Source organism: Acinonyx jubatus, chromosome C1 (assembly GCF_027475565.1).
Source record: "Acinonyx jubatus isolate Ajub_Pintada_27869175 chromosome C1, VMU_Ajub_asm_v1.0, whole genome shotgun sequence".
Taxonomy (NCBI): domain Eukaryota; kingdom Metazoa; phylum Chordata; class Mammalia; order Carnivora; family Felidae; genus Acinonyx; species Acinonyx jubatus.
In genome coordinates, this window is record NC_069381.1 from 77,650,756 (window position 1) to 77,672,075 (window position 21,320).

The 21,320-nt window shown below is 36.8% G+C and overlaps 1 protein-coding gene and 1 pseudogene across 1 annotated transcript in view; one reads left to right on the forward strand and one right to left on the reverse strand.

Moving 5' to 3' along the window:
* Positions 1-21,320, reverse strand: part of DIPK1A (divergent protein kinase domain 1A) — a 104,933-nt gene that overhangs the window by 65,879 nt on the left and 17,734 nt on the right. The gene's annotated exons all lie outside the window — the stretch shown is intronic.
* On the forward strand, positions 16,541-17,394 carry LOC106968133 (F-actin-capping protein subunit alpha-2-like; annotated as a pseudogene).

Sequence of the window (21,320 nt, forward strand, 5' to 3'; positions counted from 1 at the left end):
ACAGGTTCATGACCTGTATCTTACGGTTCATGGGATTGAGCCCCACACTGGGCTCTGTGATGACAGTGCAAATCCTACTTGGGATTCTCTTCCTCTCCCTCTCTCTCTGCCCCTCCCCCGCTCACGCTCTTTCTCTCTCTCTCAAAATAAATATGCATTACAAAAAAAAGTCATTGCTCTAGGGAATCTACTAGAGATGAAAGGACATTAGATTTCTTACATAACTGTCTACCATATTCACCAGAAAATGTTCAGAGTTATATATCTAAGATGCAAATCTAATGTCATTCTTCTGCTTAAACCCTTCAAGTTCATTCTGAAAGCAATGGAAAGTAAAATGTAGTGATGTAAGAATAAATGCAGCAGGGGCCATTAAGAAGACTGTTGTGATGAACTAGGCAAATTATGAAAAAGACCTAAAATAAGGCAGTAGCTTTGGGAACAGAAAGGAGATGGCTCTAAGATCTGGAGATTGGACATACAAAGAGCAGAGACAAGGATATACTGAAAGAGGAAAGGTAGTGATATTTACCAATTCAGGAAATATAGAAAGCAGACCAGTTTTAGAGTAAAAGAAGGTAAGTATGGTTTTGGAAATGATGAATCTGGGGTGGTGACAGGACTTCCAAGTGGTGAAGGTCAGGAGGCATTTGAATATTGAGGCTTAGAGCTCAGCAAATAAGTAGTAATTGAAATTATGAATATGAATAAAGTCATCTAGGGAAAGCAAATAGAAAAATAAAAGGTAAATAATAAGATCCTGGGGATCAGGAGCATTTAAGTAATGAAAACAGCACTGCCCCACAAACAAATATTCAGAAATGTGTGAAGAGTAGCATTACAAAATTAAGGGAGGCAAAACAAGATAGTAGATTCAAACTCAAACAGATCAACATAAAACATGAATGAACAAAATGCTGTTAAAAAAAAACAACAGCCTGTTAAAACAAACAGCTGATAATAGCCTGTTAAAAAACAGATTATCACAGATAAAAATAAAACAAAATATAATCTAATGATGTGCTATTCATAAGACTCACATCTAATTCAAGAATACAAAAATGCTTAAAGTAAAAGAACGGAAAAAGTTATCACTGATCAACTATAAACTGAAAGCTGGTACTATAGGTGATAATATAACCATACCAGCACCAGCCAAAACAGACTGCAAGGAATATATCCTAATGATAAAATGAGAAATCATCATGAAATACAGCACTTTTAGATTAATAGATTCCAACTGTACAACCTCAAGATACATAAAGCAAAAAGGACAGAACTATAAGGGGAAATTGGAAAATTCACAATAGTAGTGAGAGATTTGAACACCTCTCTCAATAATTGGTAAAATAGGTAAACAAATAAAATTAGTAAGACCGGAAAAGATTTGAACAATATGACAACATGAGTAGGAAACTTAACCTGATATAGAATATTTCACCCAGCACTGCTACGTACATATTATTTTCAGCATACGTGGAACTTTTTTTTAGTGCTAAGGTATAAATTTGGTCTCAATAAAATTCAAAGGGTTTAATTCATACAAATAAGCAACTAACAGGGAATCTACAGCCTTAAAGGCACACGTCAGAAAAGAAGTTTGAAAATCACAGAGTCAAAAGATCTGAAGACACCTCAGCAAAGAACATATACAAATGGCAAATAAATATATGAAAAGATGTTCCACATCATACACTATTAGGAAACTGCAAATTAGAACAATAATGAGATACTACTATGCATTTATTAGAATGGCTAAAATTCAAAACACTGACAATCCCAAAAACTGGTGAGGATGTGGATCAATCAGAACTCTCATATTGCTGACGGGAATGCAAAATGGCACACTCTGAAAAAAACAGTTCAGTAGTTTCTTACAAATGAAACTTACTCTGACTATACAATCCAGCAGTAATGCTCCTTTGTATTTACCCAAATTAACTGAAAACCTTTACATTATGTTTATAGCAGCTTTACTCATAGCTGCCAAAATTTGGAAACAACCAAGACTTCCTTCACTTCATGAGTGGATAAATAAAATATTATTCAGCTTTAAAAAGAAAAGAGCTATCAAGCCATTTAGGGCCATGGAGGGACCTTGAATGTGTATCATTAAGTAATCAGTAAAAATCTGATTAATTTCACCTGTATGATATTCTGGGAAAAGGCTAAACTATGGAGACAGTAAAAAGAACACTGGTTACCACAGGTTAGGGGTGGGAGGAATGAATGGATGGAGCACAGAGGATTTTCAAGGCAGTGATACTATTTTATATAATATTGTAATGGTGGATACATATCATTATACATTTGTCCAGCCCCATACAATGTACAACACCAAGAATGAACTCTACTCTAACATGAACTGCAGACTTTGGGTGATAGTGAAGTATTGGTGTAGGTTCATCAATTCAACAAATCCCCTATTCTGGTGGGGAGCATTATTAGTAGCAGGGGAGGCTGTGTGTGTGTGGTGTATATAGGAACGTTACTTCCCAATCAATTTTGCTACGGATCTAAAACTGCTATAAAATAAAGTATATTTTTTTTAAAAATAGCCAAACATACATCTCAAGAAGTTAGAAATAAGAACAGAAAAACAACAACAACAAAAACAAGTTCATAGAAGGAAAGGAAGAATATAGAAACAAATAGAGAATAATCCAAAGATTAACAAAATTAAACTTTGTTCCTTAAAAAAAAAAAAGTTCTGGGGCGCCTGGCAGGCTCAGTCACTAGAGCATGTGACTCTTGATCTCAGGGTTGTGAATTCAAGCTCCACATTGGGAGTAGAGATTACTTAAAAAGATTTTTTTTTAATGTTTATTTATTTATTTTGATAGAGAGAGAGACAGAGCATGTGCATGCACAAGCGGAGGAGGGACAGAGAGGGAGAGAGAGAATCCCAAGTGGGTTCCATGCTCATAGCAGAGTGCAACGCAAGGTTCAACCTCATGAACTGTTAGACCATGACCTAATCCAAAATCAAGAGTTGGACACTTAACTGACTGAGCCACCCATGTGCCCCCGCCAAAAGTTTTTTAATTTAAAATAAAAGTTTCAAGAAGAACTAGAAAGCGTGAGTAGTTTCTACACCTAGAAACTGAGGAAGGAAAAAGTATTAAGAGAGCAGGCCTGGTCAACAGTACCCAATGGCATAAAAAAGTAAATAATTATAATGGAAAACTGCCTGATGACTCTGGCAATAGGGAGATCACAGATTACCCTAGCCAAGAACAGTTTAAGTAGAATGGAATGAAGTAGAACTAGTTTCTAAATGGAAAAAAAAAAAAAATCCTGGAGATGTTAACATTAATGCTGATATTATACATTTGCAAGATGTTTCTTTTTTTTTTAACCTTTGCACAGTGTCTCCCACATAGATGCTCAAAAAAGTATTTGCTGAATTAATTCATTTGGAAGAGAAAGTATTACATGTAAAGGGCTTTAAATGCTTGACAGTATTGAGAACTGAATTAAGAAGGCTTGAGATTTCTAAATAGAGATAGAGTCTAGTAAAGCTGATGCTTAAAGATTGATCTGGATTTGGGTTTACTAGCATGAGAGGGAATACAGAGGGCAGGGAGCCTACTTAGGACATTGTTGCAGCAATGCAGGACAGCGGAAATGCAGGAAGATGAACAGTGAAATCTGAGAGACATTATAAAAATGAAATTATTAGGATTTGTTAATAAGTGGATATGGAAGTTAGGAGAAAAGGGTGTTAAAGGTCTCTGAAAGACTGGGGCATCTGAGTGGCTCAGTCGGTATAAGCGTCCAACTTCAGCTCAGGTCATGATCTTGTGGTTCGTGAGTTCCAGCCCCATATCAGGCTCTGTGATGACAGCTCGGGGCCTGGAGCCTATGTTAGATTCTGTGTCTTCCTCTCTCTCTGCCCCTCCTCTGCTCACATTCTCTCTCTCTCTCAAAAATAAATAAATATTTTTAAAAAATTTTTAAATAGGTATCTGAAAGATTGAAAAAGTTCATAAAATGAAGAATGAAGATCATTGGTGTCATACAATGACATTTTAACTACAGACGGTTCTCGATGTCGATTGTTCAACTTTACAATGGTGTGAAAGCAACATACATTCAGTAGAAAATGCAATCTGAATTGTGACTGTTGAGCTTTTCCCAGGCTAGCAATATCCCAGGCTACTAGTCTCTCTTGTGATGCTGGGCAGTGGTAGCCCCAGCTCCCAATTAGCCACCCAAATATGAGGGTAAACAACTGATACTGACATCTATTCTGTACCCATAAAACCAGTGTTTTTCACTTTCAGTACAGTATTCAATAAATTACGTGAGTTGTTCAACACTGTATTATTAAATAGACTTTGTCAGATGATTTTGCCCAACTGCAGGCTAATGTAAGTGTTCTGAGCACGTTTAAGGTAAGCCAGGGTAAGCTATGAGGTTAGGTATATTAAATGCACTGTTGACTTACTATGGGTTGATCAGGATGTAATCTTGTTAAGTCAAGTAAGATCTATAAATGCAACTTCAACTAGATTTATTCCTTTAGCCTAAGAAATTGATATTTAATTTTCAGCATTTAAATTTCAGTCACAAACTTTCTCAAACAAATAAATTTTAAATCCAGGTGTTAACTGGGATCTTTATAAATGAATAAAAATCAGTGAAAAATTTATTCAAATTCAAATACTTTTATCTTTATTTCCATAAGGCAAGATAACAGGATACATTGAAATATCCATGGAAAAAGCCACAAATAAAAGTTAAAAAAAAACAACAATTTAAATTTAAAGCAATTTTAAAAATTAGCATAAGAAAGTTAAATGACAAATTTGCAAGACATTTAATACTATACACACACACACACACACACACACACACACACACACACACATATATATACACATATATATCAGAAGTTTTCAGTATATGTAAACACATACATCACTATACAGTTCAAATTCATCTCCAGAGTCAGCATACATGGTGGAAGGTTTCTCACCTTCCTCATTTCATTTCATTTTGGCTCACCTCCACCCTCAAAACATCTTGAAACATAGATAGTATGGAAACAAATGAACATAAGCTGTCTCTGAGAGTATTTATAATGAAATAGCTCAGCACTCTTTTTCTTTTTCACTAAACCATGCACTGCACCGCAAAATTAAAACAGACATCTCTAGGGATACAGATTTGCCAAGAGTGTTTCTGGCAAAAATAAAATTTGGCTCTTCTCCAGACTTCTATACATGGACAACAGTGGCTGCTCTACAGATGGAGATTGATTGCTGGCTGGCTGGTCTGTGGTTACTTAGTAGTGTCAAGATAAAGAATATTATGCACAGATCATTTTCATGTCCAAAGACTTCTGACAATAAACCTGCTCTGCCTAACTTCTCACATTCTGCAATAATGAAAGTTATTTCAGAGAGTTACAATTCTAGCCCTCATTTCTTACTGTACAGACAAGCAAACAGAAGACCAGGGAAGGTAAGTCATTTGCCCAAAATCGCACAGCTAGATGGTGACATTACAAAATCCAGGTCTTGAGACTCCCAGTTCAGTAATTTTCAACCTTTCTGTTAGGCCATACCACCTTTCTCTCTCTCTCTCTCTTTCTCTCTCTTTCTTTCTTTCTCTCTCTCTTTCTTTCTTTCTTTATTTCTTTCTTTCTTTCTTTCTCTTTCTTTCATTTTTTTTTTAATGTTTATTTATTTTTGAGAGAGAAACACAGACTGAGAACAGGGGAGGGGCAAAGGGAGAGGGAGACACAGAATCAGAAGTAGGCTCCAGGCTCTGAGCTGTCAGCGCAGAGCCTGATGCAGGTCTTGAACTCATGAACCATAAGATCATGACCTGAGCTGAAGTTGGACGCTTAACCAACTGAGCCACCCAGGTGTCCTGGCCATACTACCTTTCTAAATCATATTTAAAATACCATGTTTCTTGTATCTTAAATTCTTTTTATTTAATTTCAAACACTTGAATGTCATAGACTCTTTCTCAATCAATATTTTGCTACAAATGACAATATACTTTTATTTTGTGGTCCTGTACATAACAGTTTTTAAAAGGACTGTGTATTTTAAGTTCCAGGGTCACCAAAGTAAAATGAGGTTGGAACTGGATTATAAACTATTAAAACACATCTAAGAAATTCTGTATCTTTAACTTTTGAAAGATTCCTTAAGACTAGGAATTAACTCTTAGCTTTGCTACTGACTAGGCATGTGATCTGAGCCTTGTTTCCCCCTTAGTTATAAAACAAGCACGTTGGATCAGCATTGTTATATTTAGGAATTAATTTATTCCATTATTTAAAATACAATTCCAGGTAACCTGAGGATAAGATCCTAATCCTTATTATCTTATAACATTCAAATAACAGAGCAAAGAAATAAACACATCAATCTATTCTTGATTAACAAGTTAAAACACAGAAAATATCTCTACTATAAAAAAGCAGTAGATTTGGCTCTGCATAGAGTCAGAGAGAAGGACACTATCCTGAGAAAAGTATAGTACACAGTTGAATTTATGGTAATTTAGATCACATCTTTCTGCACTCATTTAACCAAGTAGATAGTTTTGAAAATCCAAGTCTAGTCTTTCTGAAAAGGGAACAAAGAAGAACATAAAAGAAGCTCAGGGCGGCTGTTTAGTCTATCCCTGCCAGAACCCCATAGCAAGTACCATGTACCCATATCAGATATGAAGAACCCTGATCTTTATTGAATGCTGTTCTATACGTTTAACATTATGGATGATTTATGTTTAAGCATTTTAACAGACAGGTCTTTTAGACCTCTTTTTTTTTTTTTCAATCTACCATTAGTAGAAACAACTTTTACCTCCATTTTTCCACTTGAGATGTTCATACAGACTACAGAAGTTCATTACATGCAATTCACTGCTAGCTACCCTAGGGGAGACCAAAAAGTACAAACATAGTCCCTGCAACCACCAGCTTCCAGGAGTTTACAATTGAGTAGGATCATGCAAAATTTCATAGCCTCTGACTTACACTTTTTTTTTAAGTTTATTTATTTTGAGAGAGAATGAGGATGCAGCGAAGGGGCAGAGGGAGGAGGAGAGAATCCCAAGCAGGTTCCACGCTGTTATCTCGAGCCCGACATGGGGCTTGAACCGTAAGAACCAAAATCAAGAGTCAGAAACTTAACCAACTAAGACACCCAGATGCCCCTGAGTTACACTTTTAAAATTAAATTCTGACCACTTTTTATGTCCACTTTAACTGCATTTATGTCCTATGTCTATTTACTAACAGACATCAAACACAAAGTTCATTTATAAGGTGCCAGAAAAAGGGATTAAGGCATCATGAAGAGCTAATCCAATTGATGGTTGTAAAAAGAAGACAAGAGGAAAATGTGAGATTATCAAACTCTATGAGCTGAAACCCCTCCAAGGTCCAGCTCATTCGTCAGACCTAAAATATTTTTGTTTTGATTAAACACTGAAGCTTTATATCCCTTCGAGAGAATAAATAATATCTTGGGGCTGTCTGTATCTCTGGTTCAATTTGCGTAGAGCAATCTTGTAAAAATGGCTGGATCAGAGCAATAAGACTACTGAGTTACAAGTTTTATCAAATTAGTTACCAGGCTAAATTTACTGAGCTGAATTTCCGGGCTTTCCCCTCTATTTAACTGGAACAATGTATCTGCCTTGAAAACCTTGCACGGCTAGTTACCAAAATGAAATAGTGTAAATGAAAGTACTCTATAAACTGTTCTATAAATGTAAGGCAATATTATTACTGAGTTTCTTTTTCCAAACCTTTCATATAAAATCCAAAGCTAGCTATTATCAGGTCAACATCTCACTCCAATCACTTCAACTTCCTTATAGCACATTAACTGGTGACATGAATAATTTGCAAGTATTACTTCACAATTATGGCATATTATACCTCTGTCTAACTCTACCAGACATGACTTTCAGCCTGTGAGAATCTCAGTAAAAATCTATACCTGCTTTATTGTGCTAAAGACTAAACACCAAATCAGGAAAGAAAAACAGGTCTTAAAATGCTCCTTTAGTCTCTTTTTAGGCTAGGGTTGGAACTCATTCTAACAGTGAATGACCCAACCATCACCAAAATATTCATGCTGCTTTTTGAAAAATCTCAGCAAAGGTCATCTGACTATCCAGTTGGGGGCAAAATGTCTTAACCTTTCATTACACCATTTACAAAGATCGATTCCTGATGGACTACAACTCTAAATGTGAAAGATAAGACAATAAAGCTCAGAGAAAAACATAAAATATCTTTGTGACTTCAGAGTATTTGAAGTGTTTGTATCCTCTTATATAGGACATAAAAAACTCTAACCACAAAAGAAAAAACTGATAAATTTTATTACAATAAGAATTTATGTTCATCAAGAGACACCATTAATAGAGCAAATGACAACCCACAAAAGAAGAAGATATAGCAATAATATACCTGAAAAATGACTCATAAAGATTTTACATAGAGAATTTTTGTGAATCAGTAAGAAAAATATAGACCACACAACAGAGATGTGAACAAAGACTTGAACATGTGTGACTTTACAAGAGGCTATCCAAATGGCAAATAAATGTGAAAAGATATCCAACTTTACTAGTCATCAGGGAAATGTAAATTATATGATTCTACACACATCAGAACATCTAAAGTGAAGAAGATGTACAATACCAAGTATTGATGAAGATATGCACACAGCAATGTATGGAACACACAATCTTTTGGAAAACTGATTACTTGTTAAAACTGAATGTAGGCATATCTATGACCTAGCAATTCCAATTCAAAAGAAATGCTTACATATGTTCACCAAAAGACAGGTAACTAAAATGTCCACAGCTTCCAGATTTGTAATAGCTAAAAACTGGAAGCAAACCAAACATCAATGAACAATGCAATGGATAAATAAATAAGCTGGAGTATGCTCACGCATAGAATACTACACAGCAATAAGAGTGAATATATAAAATTACCTGTGACAATATGGATGAATCTCACAAATATAATGTCAAGCAAAAGAAGTCAGTTTTTGTATATTTAAAAATAAAGCAAAACAGTAACAGGCAAAACTAATCTTTTACATTAGAAGTCAGAATAGTGTGGGGCGCCTCGGTGGCTCAGTCAATTTAAGTGGCCAACTTTGGCTCAGGTCATGATCTCATGGTTCACAAGTTGAGCGCTGCGTCTGGCTCTGTGCTGACAGCTCAGAGCCTGGAGCTGCTTCGGATTCTGTGTCTCCCTCTCTCTCTGCCTCTCCCCCACTCCCCCCAGTCTGTCTCTGTCTCTGTCTCTCTAAAAAATAAACACTGAAAAAAAAATTAAAAAAAAATTTTTTTTAACGTTTACTTATTTTTGAGACAGAGAGAGACAGAGCATGAACAGGGGAGGCCTCAGAGAGAGAGAGGGAGACACAGAATCGGAAGCAGGCTCCAGGCTCTGAGCTGTCAGCACAGAGCCCGACGTGGGGCTCGAACTCATGAACCGCGAGATCATGACCTGAGCCGAAGTTGGACGCTTAACCGACTGAGCCACCCAGGCGCCCCTGAAAAAAATTTTTAATAAAAAAAAGGGATGCCTGGGTGGCTCAGTCAGTTAAGTGTATGACTTCAGCTCAGGTCATGATCTCACAGTTCATGAGTTCGAGCTCCACGTCAGGCTCTGTGCTGACAGCTCAGAGCCTGGAGCCTGCTTCAGGTTCTGTGTCTCCCTCTTTCTGCCCCTCCTCCACTTGTTCTCTCTCTCTCTCTCTCTCTAAAAAATAAATAAACATTAGAAGTCAGGATAGTGGTTACCATTGCAGGGGGTGGGGGTGACAGAAAGAGAACATACAGGAGCTTTTTAGAGTGCTGGCAAAGTTCTATATCTTGATCAAATATGCACTTCTCCTTATGTATTTATACTTCAATAAAAAGTAATGAAGCAGTACTTTTTCTTGCTATTTTGCATTGAGGTTCTGACTTTTCACATTAAAAATCTGCTGCTCCTGAATAAATGCCAAAATACACTGTAAGGAACAGCCAAACTGATCTTAAGCTAATAGCAGATTAACTTTTAGCAAACTCAGAGCTTCACAGAATTAGAGATCTAGTATTAACAGTCTAGGTTAGGGAATTTGCCCTTTTCTGATATGAAAAAATTAAAAAGATGATAGAAAACAATGATTTTCTGGGGAGTCTGGGGGGCTCAGTCGATTAAGTGTCTGACTCTTGATTTCAGCTGAAGTCATGATTCCTGTATACACGGTTCGTGTAATAGAGCTCCATGTTCTGCACTGATAGGGCGGAACCTGCTTAGGATTCTCTCTCTCCCTCTCTCTCTGCCCTCCCCTGTGTGCACTATTGCTCACTCTCTCAAATAAATAAACATTAAAAGAAAGAAAAAAATGATTTTCTTAACGCTCTCCTTATCATTGTTCTTATTATGAGCTAAACAAAGAGCAAAGTGCACTGCATACATTATTTCATCTCATTCTCCTAACTCCATGAAATAACTGTATCATCTTCACAATTGTACAGTTAAGGAAAATTAGGCTGAGTATGCTGTCCAAAGGGAAATATCACAAACATGGTAGAGCCAGGACCTGGATCCTGGCGTGTCTGACTCTCAAGCTGATGCTCTTAACCACTGTTTTATCCCTGCCTTGTTGTCATATTGGGGGCTTTACAGCATGGGGTGATGATAATGTTCTTTGTCTTTTGTCTAATCACTTTAGAAGGCTATATATGAGCAGACCATCCTCCCACACCCCACCACCCCCTTCCCCATTTTTTTTTCAACGTTTTTTATTTATTTTTGGGACAGAGAGAGACAGAGCATGAACGGGGGAGGAGCAGAGAGAGAGGGAGACACAGAATCGGAAACAGGCTCCAGGCTCTGAGCCATCAGCCCAGAGCCCGACGCGGGGCTCAAACCCACGGACCGCAAGATCGTGACCTGGCTGAAGTCGGGCGCTTAACCGACTGCGCCACCCAGGCGCCCCTAAATAAAGATTCATAGAGGAACTGGACTGTTAAGGAGTAAAAGCTGGGTGTTAAGATAGAAAGCCCATGCCACCAGAAGATGTACAATAAAAAGGTTTGACAGCTTTTTAAAAAGTTTTTTAATTCCTAAGAACATGTAAGGTTATATTAGTTTCAGGTGTACAATATAGTGATTCAACATTTCCATACATCACCCAATGCTCATCACAAGTGCACTCCTCAATCTCCATCACCTATTTAACCCATCCCCCTTCCAACCTCCCCTCTGGTAGTCATCAGTTTATTCTCTATAGTTAACAGTCTCTTTCTTGGTTTGTTTCTCTTTCTCTCTCTCTTTTGTTCCTTTGATTGTTTGTTTCTTAAATTCCATATATGAGTGAAATCATAGGGGATTTGTCTAACTTATTTCGCTTAGCATTATACTAACTCCATCCATGTCATTGCACATGGCAAGATTTTATTCTTTTTATGGCTGAGTAATATTCCATTGTATATAGGTACCACATCTTCTTTATCCATTCATCAGTTGATGGGCATTTGGGCTCTTTCCATAATTTGGCTATTGTTGATAATGCTGCTATAAATATCAGATGCATGTATCCCTTTGAATTAGTGTATTTTTATTTTTTGGGTAAATGCTCAGTAGTGCAATTGCTGGATCATAGGGTAGCTCTACTTTTAATTTTTAACTGTTTTCTACAGTGCTGTGCCAGTTTGTATTTCCACCAACAGTGCAAAAGTGTTCCTTTTTCTCCACATCTTTACCAATACCTGTTGTTTCTTGTGTTTCTTATTTTGACCATTCTAACAGGTGTGGGGTGATACCTTATTGTAGTTTTGATTTGCATTTCTCTGGTAAGTGGTAATGAGCATCTCTGCATGTGTCTGTTGGCCATCTCTTTATCCTCTTTATAGAAATGTCTTCTTTGTAGAAATGTCTGTTCATGTCTTCTGCCCATTTTTTCAATTGAATTATTTATTCTTTTGGTGTTGAGTTGTATACATTCTTTATATATTTTGGATACTAACCTTTTATCAGGTATGTCATTTGCAAATATGTTCTCCCATTCATAATTTGCCTTTTAGCTTTGTCGATTGTTTCCTGCCCCATGCAGAAGCTTTGTATTTTGATGTAGTCCCAATAGTTCAAATTTGTTTTTGTCTTCCTTCCTCAGGGGGCCAATCTAGAAAAAGCTGCTATGGCCAACATCAGAGAAATTACTGCCTGTGCCCTCTTCTAGGATTTTTATGGCTTTAGCTCTCACATTTAGGTCTTTCATCCATTTTGAACTTATTTTTGTGTATAGGTTTAAAAAAAGTGGTCCAACATGCACCCCCATGTTTATAGCAGCACTATCAACAATAGCCAAAGTATGGAAAGAGCCCAAATGTCCATCAACGATGAATGCATAAAGAAGATGTGGTATATACATAAAATGGAGTATTACTTGGCAATCAAAAAGAATGGAATATTGCCATTTGCAACTATGTGGATGGAACTGGAGGGTATTATGCTAAGTGAAATTAGTCAAAGAAAGACAAATGTCATATGACTTCACTCATATGAAGACTTTAAGAGACAAAACAGATGAACATAAGGGAAGGGAAACAAAAATAATATAAAAACAGGCAGAGGGACAAAACAGAAGAGACTCATAAATATGGAGAACAAACTGAGGGTTACTGGAGGGGTTGTGGGAGGGGGAATAGGTTAAATGGTTAAGGGGCACTAAGGAATCTACTCCTGAAATCATTGTTGCACTATATGCTAACTAATTTGGATGCAAATTTTAAAAAATAAAAAATAAAACAAGTTAAAAAAAAGGGGTCCAGTTTCATTCTTTTGCATGTTGCTGTCCAGTTTTCCCAGCACCATTTGTTGAAGAGACACTTTTTCCCACTGGCTATTCTTCCCTGTTGTGTCGAATATTAATTGACCTTATAATTGTGGGTTTATTTCTGGGTTTTCTATTCTGCTCCATTGATATACATGTCTATTTTTGTACCAGTAACAGAGAATATTATTTTCAAAAGTTATGCTGACAAGTATTGATTATTTAATATGAATGCTAGTAAAGCTTTAATAAAGTTTAGGTTGGCAGAAGAAACACAATTGACCAGGCTATTGATCTTTTACTTAGCTTCTGATCTTTAATCAGATACTTCTCTCTGCTCAGAAAAGTATTACTTAGCAGATGCCTTCCCAAGTTGCAGATATGGTACCTAAGAGGAAATAAGCATTTTCACTCATTCTTCTTTGGAAAACCCTAAACTTAAAAAGTAACTGTCAGTTTGCGTCAAAGGTCCATGTCAGGGTTAAAAATCACACCTTGACCTGAGGGTAGTTCCATCATCTTTCATTTATAACGAATTTCAACGTGTACTTTCAAACCAGTCAACATGAAGCTAGTTTAAAACTTAAATGCCATTCTTTATAATAGAAGTAAAAGCATACTTGCTAGTATTATAGAACTTTATACTTAAGGAGTATGTTAGAGTTTTTCACACGGAGTCATAATCTTTTTTTTTTTAATGTTTATTTATATTTGAGAGAGAGAGAGAGAGAGAGAGAGAGAGAGAGAGAGACAGAGACAGAACATGAACAGGGGAGGGGCAGAGAGAGAGGAAGACACAGAATCCAAAGCAGCCTCCAGGCTCTGAGCTGTCAGGACAGAGCCCAATGCAGGGCTTGAACTCAAGGACCGTGAGATCATGACCTGAGCTAAAGTCAGCCACCCAACTGACTGAGCTACCCAGGCACCCCTACGCGGAGTCATAATCCTCAATCATGAACCAGGGCAACGCCCACTTTAACCTCTCCCAACACCTAGAGATGAAGCAGCCTCCTAATGATGCTATAATCCTCACCACTTCTCTATGGAGGCAACTTGACATGCGAATCTAAGCTATACCCACCCCCTTAGATGAAGGGCATCCGTTCATGTCCCTAGACATACACTTACTACTTGCCTCTTGAAAGTGTTTATAGATACAGGAAGACAAAAATCACACACAGCTCTCCTTAGTAAATACAGATACTATTGATTTATATCTACATCATGTATATTTTGTCTAGGCTCTTTCCTCAAGTAAAAATGTAAATTGTTTTCTTATTCAAAGTTCTACAAAAATATTAAGGGAATCTTTTCACATTAGGTAACATAAGTATGCCATTTTTTTAAATTGAAAGTGGAAAACAAAATTTGTGTGACTTTGTAGCTTGTTAAAGCATTTGTTTATTATCACACAAAATAATGACATTTTCTATATTCAGTATGACATGAGACAGCATTTTAAAATAACTGGTATACGAATGCTGAGAAATCTTTATATGATAGATATATTAACATCTCTCAATAAGAAAAAAATACATTGATTTCTCCAAGACAGTCATAAACATATGCCACAAGAAATAGTTTGAAAGGAGAAACTGACAATGTCACTGGTCTGACTTCAAAAAGTTCTTGAAATAGGCAAGTGCACAACATAAATGGCCATAATGTGTTTTAAAAAGTCATTCATAAGTTTATAATTTGGGGATATCATAACATTTTATGAGGAAGCTAAAGCATTCCTCTTTTATTACTGAAAATACCATTATAAGAGAGGCAAGAAAAAACTCTCTTATCAACGATCATTATCATCTCACCGGTAAATGAAGAAAGTAAGGCCAAGAAAAAGGAGCTTGATACAAGGCAAATCACATGCCTGAAATCTCATGATAAAGCATATTACTCATCTTAATATCACATAACATTAGAATTCTTTCTACTTTTCTTTAAGTTTAAAACCAGTTCAATAAAAATGCTTGCTATATAAGACATTTATAACCCAAAACTATCATTTGATATGGTTAATTTCTATCATCTTTGGGGAGGGAAATCTACATAACATAATGACTTTTAAATTTATTTGGTAGATCTAGCTATGGGCCACTTTTATATTGATCTGACTTAATGGGATCTATTTTAGGTTAACTAATCCTCAGAGATACAAATTCCTTAATAAAGCAGTCAGAAGTATTTTTAAATATTAACCAAAACATTCATAAATCATGTCAAGTAATGCATTAGCAAGACCAAAATACCTCACTTTCTGCTTCTATTTGCAGCTTTCGAAGCATACCTCTCTGCTTTCCCACCTTCCCAAACGCCCTCTTGTACTCCATGATACCCCTTTCCTTCATATTCCACTCTTCTATCAACTAGAAAAATGATCACATGTAATTTACATATATCAAATGACTGAAGTTAATTTACACTATAACACTGGCTAATCCCAAAGTACTGGTATAACCCCCTACTTAAGACTGGGACATCACCAAGCATAAAGATTTTCTTTTTCGGGGATAGAAAAAGGAAGTCCGAAATCATGCATTATCTAAAGGTAAACCTTATGTAGACCTATTAGGATAATTGCTGGGGGTGGAGGGGAATATCCCTTGTTACTCTGCCCTCCCTAACATAGACTGCTAAAAACCCAACCATCCTCTGCCTCCCTTTCCTTTTCTTTGCTTGCCTGTTTAGAACACAGCAGCTGAACACACTTATACTGACTTAAAACATAGGCATTAAAGGCCAATGACAGCATCTAAACACAGTACCACACTTCTCCCTCCCACGATAACATTCAGTGACCTCTGGCAATTAAGAATTTGATTTCTTTTAAAATACACTTTTGTGGGGTGCCTGAGTGGCTTGGTGATTAAGCGTCCAACTGTTGATCTCAGCTCAGGTCTTGATTTTGGTGTTGTGAGTTCAAGTCCTGTGCTGGGCTCTGTGCTGGGTGTGGCCCCAAAGTAACAAAATAATAAATAAATAGATAGATTAATTTAAAAAGTATACTTTCAGAATGTAGCCCCTTCATCAATGGGGGTAATGTGTCATTGAAATCTCGCTTTTTTATTTGCAGACCCCCAAGAAAATTTTGAAAGCTATACATCCCTTGGCACATCCTTAAATTGATACTTAAAATCTTTCACCGTAAGTCTAAATAGTTGCAAAGGAGTAACTTCTAACATATTGTAAATATTGAATTTTTAAAAGTTTATTTATATATTTTTGAGGTGGGGTAGACAGAGAGGGAGAGAGAATCCCAAGCAGGTTCTGGGCTATCAGCACAGAGCCCAACACAGGGCTGATCTCAGAAACCGTGAAATAATGACTTGAGCCGAAGTCAAGAGTTGTACACTTAACAAACTGAGCCACCCAAATGCCCCTCACACAAATTATTTCTAACGTATTTTATGTTTGAAAGTTTTTTACTGGACAGTGTTATATTTTTCCTCAACAAAAATCTGCCTATGAATTAAAAATAAACTTCTCTTTATTTTCTGTAATAAAAGACTTCAAGTATTAAAACAATTTCTTCTGGCTTGAGTTTTCTTTACAATTATTATTACTAACCAATCAATTAAAATATAAATATACTGCAAAATTTTATTTTAAAGATTCTTAAACATAATAACACTTTATTAAAGTGATGGGTGTGAGGGGAAGTCAGGTGGTCGCTGCCACCACGCCCACCACAGTATGTCACCAGAAGGAAAATGGCAGATCTGGAGAAGCAGTTGTCTAATGAGGAGCAAAATTCATTATTCATGCCCCTCCTGGAGAATTTAATGAGGTGTTTAATGATGTTCGGTTACTGCCTAACAATGATAATTTTTTCAGGGAAGGGACAACTCATGCATTTGCACAGTCTATAACTTGGACCAGTTTACTCCAGTAAAAATTGAAGGTTATGAAGATCAGGAATTGATAACAGAACATGGCAACTTGGGAAATGGAAAGTTTTTGGATCCTGAAACCAGAATCTGTTTCAAATTTGATCACTTAAGAAAGGAAACAACTGATCCAAGACCATATGAAGCAGAAAATGCAGTTGAGTCATAGAGAACTTCAGTAGAAAGTGCTCTTCGAGTTTATGTGAAAGAACATTATCCAAATGGGGTCTGCACTGTATATGGTAAAAAACAACAACAACAACAAAAAAAACGAGATGGATAGCAAATCATTATTGCATGACTAGAAAGCCATCAGTTCCAAGCAAAAAGTTTTGGAATGGTCATTGGAGGTCAGATTGGAAATTTACCATCACTCCTTCAACCACTCAAGTGGTTGGCATCTGAAAACTCAGGTTCATTATTATGAAGATGGTAATGTTCAGTTAGTGAGTCATAAATATATACAAGATTCCCTAACGGTGTCTAACGAAGTGCAAATAGCAAAAGAATTGATAAAAACTGTAGAAGCTGCAGAAAATGAATACCAGACTGCCATCAGTGAGAATTATCAGACAGTACTTTCAAACTTTACATAGTCAGTTGCCAGTTACATGCGCTGAGATTGACTGGAACAAGACCTTAGCTACAGGATTGGCAAAAAGATGCAGAACGCATAAGATGAACATTGCATGATTGGATCACTTTAGTGTCTTTGAGTTTTAAAAAAAAATCATTGCAGGGGCACCTGGGTGGCTCAGATGGTTGGGCGTCCATCTCCAGCTCAGGTCATGATCTCACAGTTCGAGAGTTTGAGCCCCGCATCAGGCTCTGTGCTGACAGCTCGGAGCCTGGAGCCTGCTTCAATCCCTGTGTCTCCTTCTCTCTCTGCCCCTCCCCAAGTTGTGCTCTATCTCTCTATGTCTCTCAAAAAATAAATAAATGTAAAAAAAAATTTTTTTTTTAAATCATTGCAAAAGTATTCAGAACTGTCAAGCTACCCGATCAAATAGGCTGCTGCCATTTAAAATTGCTGTAGTTTGGTTAGAGCACAGAGCTTACCTAATCAACCATTATTTTTCATTTCTTTTGTTCAAAGAGGATTGAAAATCAGTTTAGTTTAAGTGTTTTTTACTTTCTGTTATATTTCTTACAATTATGAGATGCTTCCTCTAGATTCATGTTAAAGGTTTTTGAAGTGTTTCAAAAATATTTTACTTATCATAACCCTAAAATTGTGTCTTTTGGTTTACGAAGTGAATAACTTTTGATATTTGCCCAGTTCTTTTTAATGGGGTCAACATGGACATTCTAGTTTAATGTGGTTGATGGATTTAACCATATAGACTGCTAAAGAAATTATCTACCTTTTCCCCTTTACTTCCTCCATTTATGTAAGATTGAGATTAGAGGGAAAGCATTTTTTTTTTTCTTGAGGGAAAGCATTTTCTACATCAATTATGTTTGAACCTTTCAAGAAGGTCAATTAGCTAGCTTAGTGTTTAACTAAACTTTGTTTTTTATTTTTTATAAGTTTATTTATTTATTTTGAGAGAGAGAGAGAATGCATGTGCACAAACTGTGGGGGGCAGAAAGAAAAGGAAACGGAGAATCCCAAGCAGGCTCCCTGTTGTCAGCACAGAGCCCTACAGTCGCAGAGCTTGATCCCACATACCTTGAGATCACGACCTAAGCCAATATCAAGAGTCAGACGCTTAACCAACTGAGCCATCCAGGTGCCCATAAGTAAACTTTTTAAAAACAAGGCCAATGTCTAATGATTTTTTGAGATTCTGAAATTAAATGAGAATACTTACTTCAGGGGGGCCTGGGTGGCTCAGTCGGTTAAGCGTTGGACTCTTGGTTTTGGCTCAGGTCATGATCTCACGGTTCATGTGTTTGAGCCCCGCATCAGGCTCTGTGCTGACAGCGTGAGGCCTGCTTGGGATTCTCTCTCTCCCTTTCTCTTCATCCCTCCCCTGCTCTTTCAAGATAAATAAATAAAATTTAAAAAAATTTTAAAAAGAGAATACTTATTTCAGAAATGCATTTAATGCTTTTTTTCTTGTGGCAGTTACACAAATTAGCTTGAATTCCATATGTCCCTGAGTTATTTTTACCATAAAGCCATAAATGTATTATAACAAGGGAAATCATAATATATATAATCCTGAACTCATAAAAAAATAAATGAGTAAGAGGCGCCTGGGTAGCTCAGTTGGTTGAGCGTCTGGCTTAGGCTTAGGTCATGATCTTGTGGTCAGCGGGGTTTGAGCTCAGCGTCAGGCTCTGTGCGTCAAGCTTGGAGCCTGGAGCCTGCTTCAGATTCTGTGTCTCCCTCTCTCCCTCTCAAAAAGAAACATTAAGAAAATTTTTAAAAATAAATGAATAAAATAAAAAATAAAAAAAGATATGGGTGAGATTTTTCTTCTTCAATTCATTCACGTTTCCATGTAGTGACTATTATTTTATTGCCAGGATAAAATAGGGCTCAGCACCAATTCTATCCCTACTTTAGTTTTCATAATGTTAAATGGTGAGGAACCTGCTTCACATAAATGAGGGAGGAGAATGGACGTCTTGTTAGAGCAATTATTTCTCAATGCTTCAAACTTTTTTGAACAATGTAAAATAAATATAACAGTAACCTACTATCAAAAATATACTTAATAGTCTATTAGTGAATTAGCAAACCAATTAGGCTTTCTCTCAGTTTTGTGAGAACAAAAAAATTGGAAATTATTTGAATTGCAAAAGGAACTATTATCCATCGTTACTTGAGACAGTGTTACTTAATCATCCACTATCTTCGCACAGATACCAGTATTCTCCATTGCCCTTTGGTGTCCTGGTGTTTTTACATCCAGGGACCTTTGTGAGATATGAACTAGAGCAATATGCCTTTCTTTTGTAATCATGTGAGAAGGGCAACAGTGAAAGAGAAGTGGGAGAACAGACCCCACACCTCCATCAGAAGCACATTCCTCGGGAAGAATAATGTTAGGAAAAGTATGTGGGGAATGTAAAGACCTACAAATGGCTCCCTTAAACCAGGCCCCTTGAAAAGCGTACCCATTTAAAGATAAAAGTGAAGGGCTCCTGGGTGGCTCAGTCGGTTGAGCGTCAGACTTCAGCTTAGGTCATGATCTCCTGGTCCGTGAGTTCGAGCCCCGCGTCAAGCTTTGTGCTGACAGCTCAGAGCCTGGAGGCTGCTTCGGATTCTGTGTCTCCCTCTCTCTCTGTTCCTCCCCCACTCACACTCTGTCTCTCTCTCAAAAATAAATAAACATTAAAAAAAATTTTTTTTAAAGATAAAAGTGAATGTGCATCTGCAGCCCACAGTACCAGCACCAGCACAGGGACTCCATGGAAGTGAGCAGTACATGATTTTTGATGAGACAAAACTGCAAAAGCAAAATGATAAGCACCAAAAATAGCAACACGATATATCAAAGGAAGAACCCCACCTAAAAGCTAAGAATCAGACTGAAGCAAATTAAGTTGTTGCTTAAAGCATAATAATTAAAGCCTTTAAATTTACCAAACCATTCTGCTATTACAGAATAAAAAGGCTTGTTTATCCCTTCTTTTCTGTCCTAGGGGAATACATTATCTCATGAGTCTTTTACTTCACCAGAGTGCTATTTAAAAGCTGATGAAATGTTTAAGCAATTGATTACATTAATAAAAAAGTCTTTACAGGACAGAGGTACGATCAAAACCAAAGGGTAGGTAACACTGATTAAGAGGAAAGGATATGCTCTCTGACAGTAATGCCAAGGTCACAGTTTTTGCCTGCCTGTCTCCTGCTTTTTAGTTAGATCTCAGATTATTATCCCTTCCACAAGAAGGTTCTCCAACCAGCTGGCCAAATAGATGTCCTGATACTCATTATCACATGACCTATTTTAATTATTGCATTGTGCACATAGCTGCCCAATGTTTTTGTTGCTTATTTTTTAAAATGCATTTATTATTTATTCATCAGTGCCAAAACAACTCCAAAAACTCCCAAAAGCAACATGTGAATTCTATGAGAGCAGAGATCTATCATGTCACTGCTGCAAGTTCAGTGCTTACCTGGTACCGAACACATAATAACCTTGTTGATGATAGTCTATAGAAATCAGGCACAATGGGAATGCAAGCTGGTGCAGCTACTCTGGAAAACAGTATGGAGGTTCCTCAAAAAACTAAAAATAGAACTACCCTACGACCCAGCAATTGCACTACTAGGCATTTATCCATGGGATACAGGTGTGTCATTTCGAAGGGACACATGCACCCCCATGTTTACAGCAGCACTATCAACAATAGCCAAAGTATGGAAAGAGCCCAAATGTCCATCGATGGGTGAATGGATAAAGAAGATGTGGTGTGTATATATATATATATATATATATATATATATATATATATATATATATATATATATACATACACACACATACACACACACACACACACACACACACATACACAATGGAGTATTACTCAGCAATCAAAAAGAATGAAATCTTGCCATTTGCAACTACGTGGATGGAACTGGAGGGTATTATGCTAAGTGAAATCAGTCAGTCAAAGAAAGACAAAAATCATATGACTC